Raw genomic sequence first — 17941 nt, 5'->3', positions numbered from 1 at the left:
TCCCGCCAACAATGCTTTCAGGTGCTGCCATTACAAAATGTATCAATGCGCGGTCTTTCGCGCTCTTTTCTTAAAATGTATCCATACGCGATATCTCCCGCCCTTTTTAAAATTATATCAATTTTCGGTCTCTCCCGACAACAATACTTTGGTGCAGACATTCCCTGCCACCACAATTATTTCCAAAATGACAAATATTAATTATTCCTACTTAATCCTAATAATAAAATATAAACATCTATCATAAACTGTGGTTTGACAATAGACAATAGAAATATACACGTCTTAGGTCCTTTTCAGTGTTTTCCACATATGATTTCCTCCCTGTGTCTGAGCAGAACTTCCTGTTTCCTTACCTTATGAGACCACCTAATTTTAGAATTCGCCTGTAGTACCACATCTCAGTTGCTTCCATTCTTTTCTGTTCCGATTTTCCCTCAGTCCTTCTTTCACTACTATACAATCATGTGCTCCAAACGTATGTTCTAAGAAACTTCTTCGTCAAATTACGCCCTAAGTTTGATATTAGCCGATTTCTCTTGGCCAGGAATGCCCTTTTTGCCAGTGCTAGTCTCCCTTTGATGTCCTCCCTGTTCCGTCCGTGATGGGTTATTTTGCTGCCTCCGTAGCACAATTCCTTAAATTGATCTACTTCATGCCCTTCAGTACTGATGTTAAGTTTCTCGCTGCTCTCAATTCTGCTACTTCTCATTACTGTCATCTTTCTTTGATTTACTATCAGTACTCATCAGACTGTTTGCTCTACTCAGGAGATCAAGTAGTTCTTCTTCGCTTAGGATAGGAATGTCAACAGTGAATCGTATAATTGATATCCTATCAGCCTGTATTTTAATTCCACTCCTGAACATTACTTTTATTTCCACCATCGCTTCTTCGATGTATAGATTGAACAGTAATGGCGAAAGCTTCATCCCTGTCTTACACCCATTTTAATCCGGGCACTTCGTTCTTGGTCGTCCAGTCGTCTTATTGCCTCTTGTCTCTTGTACATATTGTGTAACTTATACTCACCATAAAACTCCCTAAGTGAAGAATTAACTATATCCTCAAAGTTTCTTTAATATACTATACACCACATAAAAGTGTAAACCCGTAATATCTGCCAACGCTGCACAAAACAGTGCCTCATGTCTCACAACAAAAAGAACCGTCGGAAATGCGAGAAACTGCTCATGGTGGTTTCTAGTCCGCATTCCTTCAAGTGACTCTAAACTCAGATACTGTATTAAAACACCGGCCAAGAAACATCACTTGTTCATAGGTGGACTATCGTTCAGACAGTATACTCTAACCCTACGACTCAGTTTAAGTGTCAAACAAGCATGGCGCAAATTATATGTGTTCTACGTCAAATATGTGAGGATTCACGTTCGTTTCGCAAACTAGAATCTCCATCATATTCTGTCACGCATTAATGCTAGTAACTGAGAGAAAAAATATAGTTATTGGTAACTTACACTTTCGGTATTACTGTCTTACGAAATACTTATGTAGGAACTCCTTTGAAATATAATTGAGTTTCATGAACGCAACAGAATTGATCCTTTTTTTTTTACGCTCAGAAAATTTCATTCTAGCCCCCAGGGGTCTACTGACGTAGACGTTACCATGTTGTAACCTCTACGTCGATTCTCTTCCGTGGGTGCGCTGATAGCGAATATCTCTGCTTGGAATACCGCAGTCAGCTTCCCTAGAAAGACTGTGCTTCCGGTCAAGGCTGCACCCCGCATGTTCCGGCTCCAGCGCCTTTGTCTGCTTTCGCCCAACCTGTTAAGCAGACTACGCCACTGAACGGTATCATGGAGGCATTTGGAAATTACTGCGTAGTCAGCCAAAATTTCCCATATAATTTCTATGTTTATCACATTTCTATGTTCGGAATGTCAAACTACAAAGTATTTTTAGATTTTTAATCTGTACGCCCCTGCTGCAGCCTACATTGTAACCCAAAGAAGAAATGAGGCATGACTACCGTGCTCTACAAGCCATTAATGGGAGGAGTGCTGCTAATTCCACCTTTTATGGCTAGGTAGACCAGTCCTTGCAACATCTCGATCTCATTGGCAGCCACCTTTTGTTCTCACAGAAGACATGTGCCTAACAGCCGTAAATTTACAGAGTAATTTCTATACGCTACCATTTTCAGTGTCTCTTTGGCACCATCTTCAGGTTCCTATAAACGAAACGATTACGTTGTGGATACTAAACACTTCAGGCAACTAACAAGAACTGTTTCTGAGGACGTTGATCGTTAGATACGTGAAGTGATCACGTCTCTTCGAAAGATAGCTATGAAAACCACTTTGATACAGTGATTCCTTTAGTAACCACAGACGACAGGATGGCGTACTCGTTTCGTGCGTAATGGCCTGAAGATGGTGCCAATGAGGTACCGAAACTGACGGTGTAAAAAAATTACTCCGTAGATTTACTGCTCTTGGAAATGTGTTTTTTACAAATCTTCGAACAGCTTCAATCACTTTCTTCCATTTATATAACATGGAATTACAGGAATCTTCTTTTGTAGCTCATTCCACCATACTCTAGTCCCATAAACTGTCATAGGTCTTTTTACGGAGATACAACTACAGTGAATGATCTTCGGAGTAAAATCTCATGTACGTATACTTATGAATTAGGAGGGTAATGTCTTTTACATCTTTTTAGTTGAAACATTCAAAATTTTTATCGCCCTAGATAACACTCATCTGAAGTCAATTCAGTATGTAATCTAAAGATCAACATGCCGCTTAAATGAATAAATCCATCATCACACTCATCGTAAACATCGCCTCTTGAAACTTTGCGAAAGGAAAGAAGGTTAGGGTTTAACGACCCTCCAAAACTCGGTCATTAGAGACGCAGCACAAGCTCAGATTACGGAAGGATGGTGATGGCTGTCATCCGTGCCCTTCTCGAAGGAACACTCCGTCGTCGGTCTTGATCGGTTTAGAGTAATCACGAGAAACCTAGATCTGGATGGCCCGGCACAGATCTAAACCGTCGTCCTCCCGTGTGAGTCCCGTGTGCTAATCGCTGAGCCACCTCGTTCGGCGCTCTTTCCAGTGTGTCTAACGTGAATGACACATCGACAAAATTTCGGTACTTGACACATTTGCAAATGACACGATTACAGCACAATTAAGTTACGGAAAGTTTAGAAATTTATTAATTTGTCTGAGGCATCTGACTAGCAGCAAATAAAAACGCAGCGAGGGTTCTAGAATTAATTAAAAGTTACTCTGCAGTCTCAGAGAGGAGTTGGGGCGGAATTAAAATTCTGTGGACCACTCGTGGGCAGTCAGTCTGTTTAAAATACTGGACGCGTTTTCGCCTCGCTTCGCCGCTCAGCTGCCTGCGAAGTTGACGGAGGCAGCCAGCAGTGGCCGAGAGGGCAGAATCGGGTGACCATTGCTCCAGCTAACAGAATGTGAAAGTGTTCACTCTCGTTTGCTGAATGAGTAGCACAACGTACGCTGCTTCTGAAAGAGGCATAGTACCGTTTTCCATGATATAAAGAACTTTAAGTTCTACTTACTGTTTCCTAACAAATTAATTTCTCGAAACCTTTGTGGTTAACTTGGAGGGGAGAAAAATGCTTCTACGAGTCACATGTATGCATATTTCGCTCTAGTTCATGACTAATAAAATTTCTGGGGACAGTTTTTGTACAAACGTATGGTCAAATTAGTGCAGGACATTTTATCAACGTAAGAGGTATTATAATAGTATATAGTGTCCTGTCGAGAGTCAACACTCGATGTTCGCACGGAAAGCAATGAAAATTACACAAAAAGTCTTGAACACTAACGGCAGGCAGCAATCATACGAGAGTAATCCCAAAAGTAAGGTCTCCTATTCTTTATAAGTGCAGAACTCTGTCTGTGTGGCAGTTGGTCACGCTGTTATGAAGAGTGCTTCACGCGCTGTGTGTAAACATGCGCACGCCGCGCTGAGGCGCTCGGTCTTGGCGTGGCAGCCGTTGAGAATGGAGGTCCCGTTGGATGTTACCGCCAAGTGCGAATTACGCCCAGTTATTCGGTTTTAGAACGCAAAGGGCACTGCGCCGATTGAAATCCATCTCCAATTGATAGAAGTGTATGGTGAGTCGTGCATGGTTGTCCAAAATGTTCGTAAGTGTTGTAGAGAGTTTGCAGCTGGTCAGACCAAAATTGACGACGAACAAAGGAGCGGGAGACAGTAAATTTCTGAGAAAACAATGTTGAAGGTTCAGCAAAGCCCGCGTGAAGATCGGCGGATCACTCTGGATGATCTCTGCAAGTTGGTTCCTGAGGTTTCCCGAAGCACCGCTCACAGAATCTTAACGGAAACATTGAACTTCCGGGAGGTGTGCGCAAAATGGGAGCCACGCATGCTCACTGAGGACCACATACGCTTCCTGCGCTTTTCTTCACCGCCTTGCAGCCGAACAGTACAACTTTCTGGACTCAATTGTCACGGGTGACGAGACCTCGGCTTCAGACTTTACACCTGACACCAAGCAACAATCACGCCAGTTCATAACTTTCTGAACAGCATGGTGGCGAGCTGGTATTAATGGGCTTACAAAAACTGCCACAGCGTCTATAAAAATTCATCGACAGAATTGGTGATAATGTCGAAAAATAGCAAAATATTCAAGCTGTAAACTGATATAAACCATTGTAGAAATAAACAGGTCTATGTACTTATAAAAGATTGGAGACCTTACTTTTGGGATTACCCTCGTAAATACATATTACAATATTACAAGTATGAGAATTATAGAACTATCAGTGTAACACCTTATGTATCCCGTTGGTTGACAATAATAATAAGCAAAAGAGTGCAGAAAAAAATGGATGACAATCACGTGCTGGCCAGTTTTCTTGTTACAGTGCAGTGCCACATTTACGACTGCAATATTTAGTGTTTGTCATTTTGTTTAGTCAGTTTGGGTACGTAAAATTTGAGGACATTACTATAGAAACAGTTTGGTGTTTGTTCTTTAAAAATTCAATTTGTAATTATCTGCAGCATTTTTATTCCGTCAGTCTTGTGTGTGTAAAAATAGCAAGTCACGTAGTACGACGCGACACATAGTAGCAATGCTCATTGTACTTCACACCACAGAACTTCAGAAAAGACTTTGAATATCACATTTATACAGTTTCAGATAATGAGGTGACTCATCTCTATTAGGTAGCATTTCGTAATTATACCACTTGTATGGTTCAGGACGCCAACACACACATACGAAGTTTAAGACGGAAAACCAGTCTCGGTTTTGTTTACATCAAATAAACATTTTTTTTATTTATTAGGATTAGTAGACAACATTCCATTAGAACTATTGAGAGTCTTGGGAGAGCCAGGCCTAACAAAACTCTACCATCTAGCGGACAAGATGTGTAAGACAGGCGAAATATCCTTAGACTTCTAGAAGAATATAATAATTCCAATCCCAAAGAAGGCAGGTGTTTACGGATGTGTAAATTACCGAACTATCAGTTTAATAAGCCACGGGTGCAAAATACTAACACGATTTCTTTACAGACGAATGGAAAAACTGGTAGAAGCTGACCTTGGTGAAAATCAGTTTGGATTCCGTAGAAATGTTGGATCACGTGAGGCAATATTGACCCTACGACTTGTCTTAGAAAATAGACTAAGGAAAAGCAAACCTACGTTTCTAGCATTTGTAGACTTAGAGAAAGCTTTAGACTATGTTGACTGGAATACTTTCTTTCAAATTCTGAAGGTGGTAGGGGTAGAATACAGGGAGAGAAAGGCTATTTACAATTGGTACAGAAACCAGATGGCAGTTAAAAGAGTCGAGGGGCATGAAAGGGAAGCAGTGGTTGGGAAGGGAGTTAGACAGGGTTGTAGCCTATCCCCGATGTTATTCAATCTATATATTGAGCAAGCAGTAAATGAAACAAAAGAAAATTTCGCAGTAGGAATTAAAATCCATGGAGAAGAAATAAGAACTTTGTGTCGCCGTTGACTGTATAAAATATTTATTGTTACTATTGCAATTTCGGCCTTATGGCCATTTTCAAGTAACACTGCAAAGTTTCATTCTGTCAGAATATAAAACTATCGTACATGTCGTCGTCAAAATGCGGCCTTTTGACTGTGAGAATCCCACGAGATCCGATGAGTACGACACTTATTACATCGTAATATGTTGTTAAACATATACTGAAATGTCGATGTTACCATCGTTCTAATAATCTATTACACATACAAGTTCAGGTGCACTGACAACATGTGTGTTGCCTGAACTTGTATGTGTGATAGATAATTACGAAACGTTACCTGATAGAGATGAGTCGCCTCATTATCTGAATCTGTATAAATGTGATATTCAAAGTTTTTTCTGAAGTTCTGTGGTGTGAAGTACAACGAGCAGCGCTACAATGCGTCACGTCGCAATACGTGACTTGCAATTTTTACACACAAGACTGGCGGAATAAAAATTCTGCAGAAAATTACGAACTGAATTTTTAAAGAACAAACACCAAACTGTTTCTATAGTAATGCCCTCAAAGTTTACGTACGCAAACTGACTAAACAAAATGACAAACACTAAATATTGCAGTCGTAAATGTGGCACTGCTCTGTAACAAGAAAACTGGCCAGCACGTGATTGTCATCCACTTTCTTCTCCACTCTTTTGCTTATTATTATTGTCAGCCAAGGGGGTACATAAGGTGTTACACTGATAGTTCTATAATTCTCGTGTTTGACTCTTCTTATTATCATCCGAATCGTATGGATGATATTTTTTAGAAAGTTGATGTTACATCACCAGTCTTACTCATTCTGCACACCAACGTAAACGTTCGTTTGCCACTTCCGCGATTGATTTTAGAAATTATGATGGAATGATTTCTACCCCATCTAACTCAATTGATCTTAAGTGTTCCAGAGCTTAGTCAGATTCTGATTCCTATACTAAGCCCCTTATCTCATATCTCTTCCGTTTCGACTACTTTTTCTTCTTCATGTCAAAAGACGTGCCCCCTCCCTCATAGCGGCCTTCAGTGTACTCTTTCGCCTGTCTGCTCTCTCCTATGTATTTCACAGTGAAATTCCTATTGAACTCTTAATGCTACAACGATTGCTTTTAATTTCACCGAAGTTTGTTTTGACTTCTCTGTAACCTGAGTCGGCCCTTCTGACAATCACTTCTGTTTCGATTTCATTACATTCTTCATGCAGCCATTATGCCTTAGTTTCCCTGCACTTCCTCTTTCATTCCAAACTGACTTGGTCTTTTGTATTCCTAATCTATCCCAAACATTTTTGTACTCCCTTCTAGCGTCGATCGATTGATGTAAGTCTGTCACCCATAGTTTCTCCGGAATTACCTCCCTTGCATCAATGTTTTCCTTTCCAACTTCTCTGACAGCTGTTTTTAGAAACGTCCATTCTTCTTCTACTAAAACGCCTGATGACCTGTCAATTATCGCTCTAACTATAGCCTCAGAGAACTTGAAGCATATCTCTTCATTGTTTAGAACTTCTGTATCCCACTTCTTTGCGCATAGATTCTTCCTGAATACTCTCTTCAAATTTGGACTACTCTTCATCGTTAGTATATTGTGATGTTAGTCTGTTCCTGGGTACACCTTACAATCTCAATCTGATTTCGGAATCTCTGCCTGTCCATGTAATCTAACTGGAATTTTCCCGAATCTTCCTGCCTTTCCATGTGTAGTTCCTCCTCTTGTGATTCTTGAACAGAGTATTAGCTGTTACCAGTTTAAATTTGTTGCAGATTTTTCTGCACACATCAAAAAAGGTTTTGCATCACCTCGCTTCCGAGAGTTCCGGAACCTGCACAGATTAACAACATAAGCATCATTTCGCCCTTTTTATTGCTCATGAAAACCACACACTGCATGTTGTACCACCATATAGCGAGATCTTCAGAGGTGGTGGTCCAGATTGCTGCACACACCGGTACTCCTAATACCCAGTAGCACGTCCTCTTGCACTATTGCGTACCTGTATTCGTCGTGGCATACTGTCCACATGTTCATCAAGGCACTGTTGGTCCAGATTGTCCCACTCCTCAACGGCGATTCAGCATACATCCCTCAGAGAGGTTGATGTGTCACGTCCTCCATAAACAGCCCTTTCCAATCTATCCCAGGTATGTTTGATGGGGTTCATGTCTGGAGAACATGCTTGCCTCTCTTATATAGGGTTCATGTCTGGAGAACATGCTGACCACTCTAGTCGAACGATGTCATTATCCTGAAAGAGGTAATTCAGAAGATGAGCACGATGGGGACGCGAATTGTCGTCCATGAAGACGAATGCCTCGCCGATATGCTGCCAATATGGTTGCACAATCGGACGTAGGATGGTTTTCATCCATCGTACAGCTTTTACGGCGCCTTCCATAACCTCCAACCGCGTACGTCGGCCCCACATAAAGCCACCCCAAAACAGGAGGGAACCTCCACCTTGCTGCACTCGTTGGACAGTGTGTCTAAAACGTTCAGCCTGACCGGGTTGCTTCCAAACATGTCTGCGACGAATGTCTGTTTTTTTTCTCTTTTTTTAAAGGAATATGCGACACTTGTCAGTGAAGAAACGTGATGCCAATCCTGAGCGGTCCATTAGGCATGTTGTCGGGCCCATCTGTACCGCGCTGCATAGTGTCGTGGTTGCAAAGACGGACCTCACCATTGACAGTGGGAGTGAAGTTGCACATCATGCAGCCTATTGCGCACAGTTTGAGTCGTAACAAGACTTCTTGTGGCTGTACGAAGTGCATTATTCAACACGGTGGCGTTGCTGTCAGGGTTCCTCCGAGCCGTAATCTGCAGGTAGCGAACATCCACTGCGGCTTGGGCGAGGCATGTCATCGACAATTCCTCTCTTGATCTCCTTCATGTCCGAACAACATCGCTTTCGTTCACTCAGAGACATCTTCACACTTCCCTTGTTGAGAGCTCTTTCTGGCACAAAGTAACAATGCGGACGCGATCGAACCGCGTTACTGACCGTCTAGGCATGGTTGAACTACAGACAACACGAGCCGTGTACCTTTTACCCGTTGGGATGACTGGAACTGCTTGGCTGTTTGACCGCCTCCGTCTAATAGGCGCTGCTCATGCATGGTTTTTTACATCTTTGGGCAGGTTTAGTGACATCAGTGAACAGTCAGAGGGGTAGTGTCTGTGATACAATATCCACAGTCAAGGTCTGTCTTCAGAAGTTCTGGGAACCGGGGTGATGCAAAACTTTTTTTGATGTGTGTATATCGCCTACAGGAAAATTATAGAGATCTTGGAATGTATGAAAATTAAGAGGCTAGATGGCAATCTCGTATTACACAGTGTAATTTCTGTTCTTAAAACTACAAATCCTTATATCAAGAAAAGCCCAGGCATCCTCTTGTCTGAAGTCTAGTGAAAAACTGATTGCATGCAAACGTGACACTCGCCATGCTCTGAAGTGTTTCGCTGTTCTCCGTCAGCAAACGTATGGCAGAAAGCTTCCACATCAGGCGACTAATAGAGGGAGTAGTTTAAAATTCCGTCAGGTGTTCCCTATTAATAGGCCGTGTCTGGAAACCACCCACAACTGCCACAGGATGTTCCCTCAACTTACAATAACAGACAGAGTCTGCATACGCTACTTGTCCAGTGTCACAAAGAGAACTGCTGGCAGACAGAGCCCAGGCACTTAGGTCGGTATTATGTGAGAGGCGGTATTACACGGCACACCTGTAATGCAGAAGTCTGTACCAGTACCCCAAGCATTCAAGTCTGGAACTGTCAATTTTTTTTTCTAGCCCTAATAAACAATACACCTAACGTATATGTAAGTCATCAACAGCGCCCCCGGGGTACATATCAGAGATGAGCAATCTATTCCTGAATTGCTTCAAAGAGCCAGGTCCTTCTAACAAGTGAGTGAATAAAGGAGCTCCTCTGATCCGAAATGTCTCTCTGGAGACATTAGTAAGCAGCACGAAGATTCAGTAGCAGGCTGATGCAACAGTTACCAACGTCACATGCTAAAGAAAACGTTTCTGAAACTGTAAAGAAATACTCTATAGACCATGTACCTGTATGGATTTGAACATGTTACTGATGTGTGAGGTTTTTCTAGGACATGAAAATAATAGAAGTTGAAGAAAGATAAGTTCTTCAGAACACTGCATTCTTATAATGTTTGTAAATGATAATTGATACAATGAACCACAGGGGTGTAGAGGAAGTCAAGAAGCAACAATCTGATTCAGCAGATTTGTGGTGTAGCAGGTTGGAAACGACCTCAGACTGACGTACAAAAATTAACTAAGGTATTCGCTCCCTCTGTTTGCGCAAATTATTGGTCTTAGATAAAAATTGAATATTACCTTTTTATAGGAAATCTAATATTACCTTTTTATAGGAAATCTAATATATTTTAATATTTTACTGGGATACCTTTTCTGTAGAGGCCACCATTTTCGTGTTATTCAATAAAAATGTGTAAAAGTTAGTTCCAAATGTGGCCCCACCACAATGTTCATCCCTCACCAGTCAGTATTTCTGGTACACTGTTAATGCCACTCCCTCCTACCTCTGGACAGAAGTGTGTAACCAAACGAATTATTTCCCATATTCGACCTTGTGTTTTCTTCATTGATTGTGCTATTACGCCACCTACTTATTTGTGCATTTTCAGATTGTAAAATGGACGTTTGTCTAAATTTTACCACACACTTTGTGAATTGTGGCAGCATAATATTAACAGTTAAGTAATTTTGTTTTTCTGGTCTTCTCACCACGAAATTTCTGTGCTGTAGGAATATAATTTTGGATTGAGTTGTAAATTTAATTAGTTTCTGCATAACGTTTGCAGAAGACCTCTCCTCTTTCGTTTCTCTCACAGGAAAGATTAAATTGATAATGCCAACGAAACTGCCAACTAAGCCTGTGACATTACAGCCGTGTCAGTGGAGACTAGGAGGTACCCACTATGGAAAATAATTCGTGTAGTCACACATTTTTTGTACAGTGGTAGGTGGGAAGGCAATGAACTACATACTACAAATTTTGACTGTTGGAAGGTGAGACTGGGGTGGGTTTGGAGGTCACTTTTGTACATTTTCCTTGAATAATGCGAAAAGTGCAGTCTGCAGTGTAAATATATTTTAGTACAAAATTAAGCTACAACAATGATCATATTAATTTTTTCTCTAGGATTACTATTTCTTGTGATTAGAGTGAAGGAACACGAAATATCTCATATACAGTTTACACCCTGTATTTCAGCTTTTCTTCTGAAAAGAAAATCTTAGATTTCAGAAGTCCAATAAATGTTTATCTACTGTTGAATGAGATGTAATCTCTTATCTTTTGATGCAGCCTCCCACTGAGAATATGTTGTTGGTTATGTGAGTCACCTGAGAAGGTGTCATCAGCAAACACTTGAATGAAGCATATCGCAAAGTGACCACTCCCTACGGCGCGTCAGGCGATCCTGATCGCCAGCCGATCCGACGTGGCGGGCGATCCCGATCGCCAGCTGTTCCTACATGCAGGGCGATCCCAATCGCCAGCTGATCCCGTTTGCCAGCCAGTCTCATGGGCCAGGCGATCGCAATGGCCAGCTTTTGCAGTCCACATTGGTCTCAGCCGTATAATAAACTGCTACGTCCTAATGAAAAATTAACTTGACCTTTGACTTTGAGGTCAAGTCTCTTTTGATTTTTTTGCCTAGATGCAAAGGTTTAAAAACTTTTTACCTAGTATTAAAATCTGTGAAAAAATTTGACTGTAGATAAAAGAGGCTTTTTTTGTACTTGCCGTGAGGAGAGAAAGGGTTAGGTACAGGATGAGTTGGCTGTCGGAGGTTTCCGTTCCTCTAGTTCTCTAGTCGAAGAAAGCTGCTACAACTGGCGATGCCAATTCCGTCTCTCCTGGCAGCTAAAGTAGGCCTACTCACAGTTTTCTGGTAACACTTACAGAATGAGAAGGTAGAACAACAAAAGTGGCAGTATGATATCTTCTTACTAACAAATTGGTCACTTAAGGAACGCCTTTAACAGACAAGCTGACGGCGAAATATTTCGCGTCGTTCGGACCCTGAAATGAAATGTCGTGTGGCTAAGGCCCCCCGTCGGGTCGACCGTTCGCCTGGTGCAGGTCTTTCGATTTGACGCCACTTCGGCGACCTGCGCGTCGATGGAGATGAAATGATGATGATTAGGACAACACAACACCCAGTCCCTGAGCGGAGAAAATCTCCGACCCAGCCGGGAATCGAACCCGGGACCTTAGGATTGACATTCCGTAACGCTGACCACTCAGCTACCGGGGCCGGACAGTTCGGACCCTGATAGTAGCAGATCCACCTAGTATTGTTAATTTGCGAAGAAATCGCTCTGCACTGAATTGCTAAACACGCAAATTGTTTTATGAAGGTCCGGGGATCCAACATCGAATAAAAGTTCGTCGACCATTTTTGTCTTCTTTTTGACAAATTCTACTTTTTATTCTTGATAATAGCGATTACAAGTTGTATCTCCTCTGCACTTGAAATTGGGTCTATATGCAAACTTATGTGACTCAAAAAAAAAAAAAAAACAATGCCCAATTGGCATTCCGTATCTCCGGCAATTACAATAATCATTGAGGCTCTTTTTTTTCACAGTAAACAGCGTTGTCGTCTCAATTATCGTAGCGCATCAGTGCTGGTACTCGCAGGCGAAATATTTAAATAACATCACATTAGTACTCTGTATGTTACACTTGTCGTGTCTGTAGCAAATTTATACCTCGTCTGCTCAGTACTAGTGAAAATAATAACGAAATCGAGGTAGAGATGCGCGTGTGTATATACACTTCTACCGTGCTTGCGTGGATCTACGGTGGACCGCAATACTTCCAATGTCCACCAGATGAATCAACAGCACGCTGAATTGCAGATTCAGCCATTCTGCCGGTAGCTGGACGGCTGCCTGCAACTTCACTTGAAGAGTCAATAGCTCACGTATTTCTCGTCTGCTGACCACAAGTGAAAACAATAACGATATCCCGGTCGAAATGCGCGTGTGCATATACACCCCTTCTACTGTGCATGCACGCTTCTACGGCGGACTAGAATAGTTCCAATTTTCACCCGGTGAATCAACCGCACACTGAAGTAGCAGCTTCAGCCATTCTGCCGCTAGATGGAAGGCCGTCTACAACTGAGTTTTTCAAGGTAGATGTCGAGGCGGCGGCTCAGCACGGCCCTGAATCTTTCACAAGCGATCACGAACTGGCTCACAAAATAACCTCACACTTAAAGAAAAGTGTAATAATTTCACTTTAAGACCAGGAAGATGATGACGTGTATGAACTGTAAAGAACTATCTGTTCAACAAATCATGGTTGCAAAATGTTGACAGATATTAGTTACAGAAGAACTGTGAAACCTGAAGATGCCACCTCGGGGAAGACAATTTTGAGTTCCGGACGAATGTAGGCAATAGTGATCCTACGTATTGATTTAGAAGACAGAATGAAGAGGGTCAAAACTATATTTTTTTCATTTGGTTACGGTTTTGACAGTGTTAGTTAGAGTAAATCTTACGAAATTTTGAAGGTATCAGGGATGAAATACAGAGATGAAAGCATATTTGTGATTTATACAGAATCAAGAATGTAATTTTAAGGCTTAAAGGGAATGAAACGGATACAATAATGGAGAAACGAGTAAGACAGCGTAGTAGGCTACCCCTGATGTTATTCAATCTGTATGAGACATATGGAGAGGGAATTAAAATTCAGGCAGAAGAAATGAAAACTTTGATTTTTGCCGATGACACTGTACTTACTGTTCTCAGAGGGATGGAAAAGGACTAGAAAAACGGTCGTACGGAATGGATAGTGTATCTAAAAGAGACTACAGTATGAACATAGACAAAACTAAAGCAAGGAACGTATTGGGGAGCGATGTAGCTCTTGATTGGCGAAGTACACTAGTCCACCAGTACATTATGACCACCGATCTGCCATCGATATAAACCTGTTCAGGAGGTAGTAGCGTCACCTGGCGAGGGATGACTGCTAATCACACACACACACGGTGCATGTGGTGTCAGTAAATATCAGGAGCGCGATTTGAGTTTTCCCGAGGATAGATTGTGATGGCCCGGAGGCTCGGCACGGGTGCATTTCGGAAAGTGCGTGACTTGGGTGTTCGAGGGGTGCTATGGTAAGTGTCTTCATAACGTGCTTACATCAGGGTGAAACGACATCATGACGGTCAAGGAGTAACGTACACTGGTTGGAGACTACGTTCACCCTTTCATGATGGTCATGTTTCCCGACGGCACTGACGTTTTTCAGCAAGATAAATCGCCATACCACAAGGCCACGAGTATGGTCCCAGCAACACAGGACAGACTTCCAATTGATCTGCTGACTGGCCCCCAACTCACCAGATCTGAATCTGATCGAATATTTCTGGGATGTAATTGAATGTGGCGTCATACATCATCGCACCCTCCCAGGAATTTAGTAGTATTATGTGACGTGTGTGTAGATGTGGTGTCCACTCCTTCCAGCGACCTATCAAGGCCACATTTGTTGCATACCCCGACGCGTCGCCATTGTTACCCATGCCAAGAGTGAACATACCAGCTGTCAGGTGGGTGGTCATAATGTTCTGCCTAATCAATGTATAGAAGCTATTAACAGAAAGAAAAGCATTTCTGAAATACGGGATTTATTAACACCTAGAATAAATTTAAATGTTAGGATGTCTTTTGCCTGGAGTGTTGCGTCGGATGGAATTGAAACGTGGCCGATAAACAGTTCCGAGAAGAAAATCTTTTGAAATGTGGTACCGTATAAAAATCTGAAGTTTAAGTAGGCAGAACAAATGAGGAGGTACTGGATCTGACCGGGCAGAAAGGAAACATCTGGCACAACGTGACTAAACGAAAGAATTGGTTGACAGGCTACATCCGTAGACATCGTGAAATAATCGTTTTCGAAAACAGGTAAGTGTAGGAAGTAAAAGCTGTGGAGGGGGACCCAGGCTTAAATAGTCAGGAGGTTCAAATCGACGTATGTTAAGTAGACTCTCTAAACAATGCCGATAATACTTCAATATGTTAGATTCCTGTATTAATGAGAAAGTAATGGTAAGTAAATAAATATACAGAGTGGACAAAAACGCTGTCAGAACCCTGTAAGGGTGTTGCTGGTAGGTTGTGCGGAAAAATAATTGTTAAAAAATATTATGTGTTGCACGATTTCCGAGTTAATTAGGATTGAATTTAGCCAATGACCCCGTTGCACGCGCAGATTCTAGGGAATGGACAGATAAGATAAGTGCCGGTAGTTCTCATACAGTAGATGCTAGTGCTCGAGACTGTTCAGCCATTGGCTCGGGCTCAATTCTTACGCCACCCCATTTCCAATTTTTTGTCGCTCTCTTGTTCGGTTTTATGAAATCAAACGAAGCACATATTCGGCGACACCGTCTCTGAGGGCCGCTTGAATTTATGCCTGCAACGGCCTGATGGGATAATTTCAGCGCCAATTAACGTGGAAAGGGCGCAACGTATAAAATGTTTCTCATAATAAATTTTCTCAGCGCGATCTATCCTGCAAACCCCTTACAAGCTTTTGAAACTACCTCTGACCATCCTGTATTTTCATAGCGAACTGCGTAAGTGAAGAGGTTGACAAGAACGCAGAGTAAATGAACAATTAACAACATATTCATTTTAAATTCAATAGGGCTTTTGTCAGAACATATCGATACAAAAGCTCACAAAACAGACTGTAAGCTGTTTTGGTTAAGTGATGTCATAAGCAACGAGATTTAATTTTACCTTTACCGAAAGTATTACTGCAAATAAAATATTACATAGAGGTAACAGCTTCTCGCGTTATCGATTATATATTCGGTGAATTACTTCTGCTTAAGATGTTAGTGACGGAGGGGATCGAATTACAGCTACATTTACATCTACGTTATTGCTATTCACAACAAAGTGCCTGGCAGAGGGTTCAATGAACGACCTTGAAGTCGTCTCTCTACCGTTCCACTTTCGAACGGCGCGCGGGAAAAACGAGAACTTACATTTTTCTGCGCGAGCCTTGACTTTTCTTATTTTATAGTGATGATCATTACTCCCTATGTAGGTGGGTGCCAGCAGATTGTTGTCGCAATCGGAGGAGAAAACTGGTGATTTAAATATCATGAGAAGATTCTGTCGCAACGACAGACGTCTTTGTTTTAATGATTGCCACTCCAATTCACGTATTATGTCTGTGGCACTATCTCTCCTACTTTGCGATAGTAAAAAACTAGCTGCTCTTCTTTGAACTTTTTCGATGTCATCCGTCAGTCCCACCTGATGCGGATCCCACACCGCACAGCAATACTCCAGAACAGGACGGACAATCGTGGTGTAAGCAGTCCATTTAGTAGACCTGTTGCACCTTCTAAGGGTTCTGGCAATGAATCGCAGTCTTTGGTTTGCTCTACCCACAATATTATCTATGTGATCGTTCCAATTTAGGTTATTTATAACTGTAATCCCTAAGTATTTAGTTCAATTTACAGCCTTCAGGTTTGTGTGACTTACCGCGTAATCGAAATTTAGTGGATTTCTTTTAACACTAATGTTACTAACTTCACAGTTTTCTTTATTCAGGGTCAACTGCCACTTTTCGCAGAATACAAACATCTTATCTACGAGGGCAGTTCAATAAGTAATGCAACACATTTTTTTTCTGAAACAGGGGTTGTTTTATTCAGCATTGAAATACACCAGGTTATTCCCCAATCTTTTAGCTACACAACGCTATTTTTCAACGTAATCTCCATTCAATGCTACGGCCTTACGCCACCTTGAAATGAGGGCCTGTATGCCTGCACGGTACCATTCCACTGGTCGATGTCGGAGCCAACGTCGTACTGCATCAATAACTTCTTCATCATCCGCGTAGTGCCTCCCACGGATTGCGTCCTTCATTGGGCCAAACATATGGAAATCCGACGGTGCGAGATCGGGGCTGTAGGGTGCATGAGGAAGAACAGTCCACTGAAGTTTTGTGAGCTCCTCTCGGGTGCGAAGACTTGTGTGAGGTCTTGCGTTGTCATGAAGAAGGAGAAGTTCGTTCAGATTTTTGTGCCTACGAACACGCTGAAGTCGTTTCTTCAATTTCTGAAGAGTAGCACAATACAATTCAGAGTTGATCGTTTGACCATGGGGAAGGACATCGAACAGAATAACCCCTTCAGCGTCCCAGAAGACTGTAACCATGACTTTACCGGCTGAGGGTATGGCTTTAAACTTTTTCTTGGTAGGGGAATGGGTGTGGCGCCACTCCATTGATTGCCGTTTTGTTTCAGGTTCGAAGTGATGAACCCATGTTTCATCGCCTGTAACAATCTTTGACAAGAAATTGTCACCCTCAGCCACATGACGAGCAAGCAATTCCGCACAGATGGTTCTCCTTTGCTCTTTATGGTGTTCGGTTAGACAACGAGGGACCCAGCGGGAACAAACCTTTGAATATCCCAACTGGTGAACAATTGTGACAGCACTACCAACAGAGATGTCAGGTTGAGCACTGAGTTGTTTGATGGTGATCCGTCGATCATCTCGAACGAGTGTGTTCGCACGCTCCGCCATTGCAGGAGTCACAGCTGTGCACGGCCGGCCCGCACGCGGGAGATCAGACTGTCTTGCTTGACCTTGCGGCGATGATGACACACGCTTTGCCCAACGACTCACCGTGCTTTTGTCCACTGCCAGATCACCGTAGACATTCTGCAAGCGCCTATGAATATCTGAGATGCCCTGGTATTCCGCCAAAAGAAACTCGATCACTGCCCGTTGTTTGCAACGCACATCCGTTACAGACGCCATTTTAACAGCTCCGTACAGCGCTGCCACCTGTCGGAAGTCAATGAA

This window comes from Schistocerca americana, chromosome 1 (genome assembly GCF_021461395.2).
Source record: "Schistocerca americana isolate TAMUIC-IGC-003095 chromosome 1, iqSchAmer2.1, whole genome shotgun sequence".
NCBI lineage: Eukaryota > Metazoa > Arthropoda > Insecta > Orthoptera > Acrididae > Schistocerca > Schistocerca americana.
This window is presented reverse-complemented; position numbering follows the sequence as displayed.